Consider the following 5,254-nt stretch of genomic DNA (forward strand, 5'->3'; position numbering starts at 1 on the left):
ACCCATGTTTCATCCATGGTTATGAATCGACGCAAAAACTCGGCTTTGTTGCTGCGAAACATTGCCAAAGACTCGATTGAAACATCCTCACGACGCTGTTTTTGTCCCATTGTGTGCAAACGCGGCACCCATCTTGCGCACAGCTTTCTCATGTCCAAATTTTCAGTTAAAATGCGATGTACAGCACTTTTTGAAATGCCTACCATGTCTGCTAGCTCTCGCACTTTGAGTTGACTGTCATCCAATACCATTTTGTGGATTTTTTCCACCATTTCTGGCATGGTCACCTCACTTGGTCGACCACTACGATGTTCGTCTTGGCAGCTCGTACGGCCTCGTTTAAACTCTGCCACTCAATATTTTATTGTTGTAAACTAGGGAACAGACTCCCCCAGAGTAGAATCTACCTCAGCTTTAATATTGGTTGGACTGAAACCTTTCAAATGAAAGTATTGTATAAAAAAAAAATACTATACAACGTAACGTCTTCAAACTTCAAACTTAAGCTTTATAAAGTTGATGCTTTCGAACACAGTCGTTTTTTTTTTCAAATAAGTACTGCCATCTATGTCAGGTCGGGTACTTTTGGGACGACCCTCGTATCTGTAAAATAATAATGATCAAATAAAATATACAAACTTTTACTATATATTATCATATTGTAAATAATTTTATAAAAATTATATAGTGTTCGAATATAGAATGCACAGTACACTTCTTTTAAAAAGAGATTTTGAGAGAAAAATATATCAATATAAACTTTCGAAACGCTAAAATAAATACTCCGGATTTAAGAAGCACTCCACTTTTAAAAAGAGATTTTCAGCAAAATTACCTCAATAATAAATCTAAAATAAAGTATAACGAAGAGAAAATACTACAAAATTTTCATTACATAAAGAATTTTGAATACAGACAAGCGAACACGTTTTTTCAAATATATATTAATAAAAATACTCATAAAATGATAAAAATTATAGAATTTATTTACTACAAAAACATTTTTGCATTATAGTTAATAATTGCATTCAGTTTAATGCATTATAAATCATAGAGTATGAGGCAATAAATTTCAAAAAATATAAGAAAATTAGTTTTATTTTCTTATATTTTTTTTAATAATACAGATGTGCATTTATATTACCTTTTTACAAATTTGTAATTTAAATATTTATCTAATTTATTGGGAAAATTATTAATGGAGTTTGATATATTTTAGGTGTTATTATATAGTGCTTTCATTGTAGATTATGACTTCCTGTTCATGGTGAAATTAGCATCGCGTCACACTGACACAACTGAAATTACATCACTGGGCACTTTCCTATTTCGCCATCACAACTAATCCTAATTATTCTCAGATTAATTGAGAAAAGGATATAATAATTATTTAGACAATGTAAGTGAATGTGAATTTCCAATGTTTGATTCTTTAAAATAAGTATTTAATATACAGTGGATCTTCGATTTCACGTATTAGTTGGAGTGAAAAAATGTCCGCTATTGCCAAAAATTCATTAAATCGAATGTATTTTAAAAACATGTACAGTACAGTACAAGTTATTATTAATGTAAAAGGGGAAATTTATATTTATTGATTTATCATCCCAATTTTTTATAATGTTCATAAAATTTATAAATTTTTCTATCCGTTAAATCGAGGTTCTACTGTATTTAGAAAATTACTAGCTATTCAATAATTTGATATTTTTACTGACCTGTGGAGAATGGTGCGCTTAATTGATTCATTACATCACGACAATTGACAAGTTTGACTTATTCGGATCTTTATTTTCATGTCAGGGATTATCTTAGAAATTCTTGAATCAAGTTTTAATCCTTCTATAATTTTTATATATCCCTTGATACAGATATCAATCAACAAGATATTCTCTCGTTCTCTATTGGACCAATGATGTAACACATAAAATTTTTATCTTTTACGTTAAAATTCTGCATAATAAATTTAAATAATGAATATTGTATTATAAGTACATATACAAATAAAGAAGTTTTAAAATTATACTTATACAGTACTTTAATGGATCCGAGTTCGAGTTCGGGTGGGAATCTCAAATACTTTAAAGTTATTACAGAAATTGCTTTTAGCCCTAGGTATAATTAAATTAATAAAAATATCTATAACCATGAGGCAGATAATAGTAAGGGCTTATCACTCAATGATAATGGGCACAGATACTCAATAGACAATTGATTTCTGATATTTTAATTATTTTAATTTATTTATTTTATATTTTATTATATTAATATATTATTATATTAGATATATGAATTTATTATATTAGATATTTTAATAAATGTCCTGATATATCGGATTCTATCTTCTCCATTATGGGGCTAGCTTGTCATAACCAAATTTAAGTATTCTTAGTTATCTACGCAGAATAATGTAAAAATTTCTATGTAAAAAGTTATATATTTTATATATATTATCATTATTATTTTAATATTAGGCTTACTGCTGTTTGTAAAAGAGAATTTCAAGTTTTCTTTCGTCAGAAATGTATAACTAAAGATTAAATTCTAATTCTTGCATATTTAGTAAACGTTTGATTTAAATTATTTATTTATTTAATATTACTTGAAATTTAATCTAAAATATTCTTTATAGATAGAGCTTTCTCACAAGAAAATTAATAATAAATCAATAGTTTGTTGTGTAATTTATCACAAAATTAATTTATGAATTTATCACGGAACAGTATTTCATCCGAAATATGAATTAAAGATTGAATATTTCTCATTGAACCTTGAAAATTAATTATTCAGAAAGTAAAAATTTGGATTTAATTCTCTTAAATTAATCACACTTTTTATTATAAATACTGTATTACATTCTATCCTTTTTTTAAATGGCAATTTCTTGAATAAACATGCAAGGAATGTGATCCTGTAAGGCATGTTGTTTATGCAAATCTAACACAAAAATGTAACTTAATAAAGTGGTTTAAAACTCGATTTTTAGAAGAAATTACAAATGTTTCTTTAATATATTTTTTTAGCTAAACAAATGGCAAGAATTAACCAGAAACACTTAAATAAACATTTATAAGTAATTACAGAAATTATTTTAACGCAGAAAATGTCATCTTAATTTAGATTTGGTATTCAGAATATTCGTAAAAAGTAAATACAAAATATCATTTGAAATTTTTTTCACTTTGTCTAATATTTTTATAAAAATAATTTTTATTTATTTTATAGAATATAAAAAAGAGAAAATTTTAATTAGAATTTTTTCTATCTTAACAGATAATAACGCGTGCTACTAGGGGTCAGAATTAGGTCTACATAAACTAGGCAATTGCGTAGAGCGTGATTCGTAAATTGATTAAAAAATTTACGTATAAACAGAAAAAAATTAAAGTATATAGTAAATGTATATGAAAAAAGTGACGTTTGTTGTTTTTCTAATATGTCCTATGATAAATTTAACAAATATAATTACTTCTTTCTGGGAAGATCTTGGTCGGAAGTTATGTGTATTACCTTAAACCGCACTCGATTTTCCGAATTTCTTTAATATTTTCTTAAAAATTTAAGCTTCTAGTCCGAATTTTCAAAACGAAAGTTTGAATTTTGAAGTATTGTTCGAAAATTCGAACATCATTTCGAAAAATTTTGTTTATGACAAAGGAGTAATACTGTTTTAAGATCCAGCACATCGGTTACATTATAGAAAAGTTTCTATAGTATTTCCCAGACATTTTATAATGAATTATTTAAAAGTTTATTTCAAATGTAATGACAATTTTAAAGTTTAAAGTTGTAATGTCAAAGACATTTATAAAAAGTCTTTTTAAAATAAATTATACATTGACACATTAAATGTAAAATTTTATGTATGAAAGCTTCAATAAGATTTTATAAATTTTGTAAAGGAATATGCTACATTTCGAATAATGAAAGTATAAACAAGCTGAAATTTTACAAAACAAATATCTAATTTATTTATAGGTTGTTTTAATGTTCGGTTCGTAAAGCTTGACAAAATTCTAATTTTTCACTGAAAAAAATTAGAAAGTGGCTGAAGTGAGACTATTAAAACTGCTAGCGAGGAATAATTAGATCATATGAAAACTGAAGAAATTTGTCAATGGAAGCCAAATTGATAGCTGATACCAGCGTGTATTTAGAATAACTTCAGAAATAATTCTTTACAAATTTACGCATTATAAGCTGATTGGCAGAACAAATACAGTTAAACCCGGTTTATATGTTTCTTACTTGTAATTTTATAACGACTATATGTTAAATATTTATTGTAAGGTACTTTCTTCGTTATAAAACACTTCAGTTATATGTTTTCATTTAAACGATTTCTCACTTATAAGTCATATTTTTCGGTATTCTACAGCATTTTTTCTCTCTTGTACGATATCTTCTGGTTTCCTTCCAGAACAGATTGCCTTCAATGAGACAGAAGAACCAATTGTTTTGAAGACAGACATGTAAAATGGCCTGTATATCGTATACATTACTATAGTGTATTTATATCATGATTAAATTCTACATTTGGTTATCTTTATTGGGTTTCGGGTGGAGATCCTTTAAAACATCATTAAAATGTATTGTCATCGGAATTAGATACTGTATGTCCTCAAAATTTAGATTTCTATCTTAATTAGACGTGAATGAAGTTTGAGTTGCAAAATATGAGAACACGATACAATGCAAGTTAAATAAATGCGTTAAATGATAATAAATTTATTAAATCACCGCAACACAAGGACATATCATTTAAGAATAGTTTCATCATAAATCTACAAATTGAAAGATGAATATTCTGAAACTTCTCTCTGTAGATGCAGAAAATATATATGAGGCCACGAGCCATTTTCTGTGGTCTCGTGTGAATCTACAGAAAATAAGATAATATCTTATAAAATCACAAAGAATAATTTTTTAAAAGTTCCACTAAAACTCCAAAGTTCATAATCTAAAAAATCACTTTACTTTATGAATTCTCTAAAAAATCTTTTAGTTTAGAGAAAACGTTTTTCCCCTGCAACTTTTAAAACTATTTTACAATTAAATTAATTTAAAATTAAAATAGATTAAAACTCTTAATTCAACATATCTTCTTCATGCCATATCAGGTCATCCTGACGTCGGCGAACACCCGGCGCAGGTTAATTAGTGATTAGTGTTGCGCCAAGGAGAGTCTTGGGGACGTTAGTACTAGAGTGGTTCCTCATTGCCTGCTCTGGATATTGGTGTTACGTGAGAGAAA

General features: G+C 27.1%; 1 long non-coding RNA gene across 1 annotated transcript in view; it reads right to left on the bottom strand.

Annotated features, from left to right (window-relative positions):
- Positions 1-3,574, bottom strand: part of LOC111632159 — a 13,782-nt gene extending 10,208 nt beyond the window's left edge. Inside the window, exons 1-2 of the long non-coding RNA XR_002757822.1 lie at positions 3,511-3,574; positions 1,719-1,953 (exon numbers count right to left, since the gene is read on the bottom strand). This is a non-coding gene — a long non-coding RNA (uncharacterized LOC111632159). The remainder of the gene's footprint in view (positions 1-1,718; positions 1,954-3,510) is intronic.
- Positions 3,575-5,254: the final 1,680 nt, after the last annotated feature.

The sequence above is a fragment of the Centruroides sculpturatus genome, unplaced genomic scaffold (assembly GCF_000671375.1).
Source record: "Centruroides sculpturatus isolate CEXI.00-Female unplaced genomic scaffold, Cexi_2.0 scaffold760, whole genome shotgun sequence".
In the NCBI taxonomy this organism is placed as follows: Eukaryota; Metazoa; Arthropoda; class Arachnida; order Scorpiones; family Buthidae; genus Centruroides; species Centruroides sculpturatus.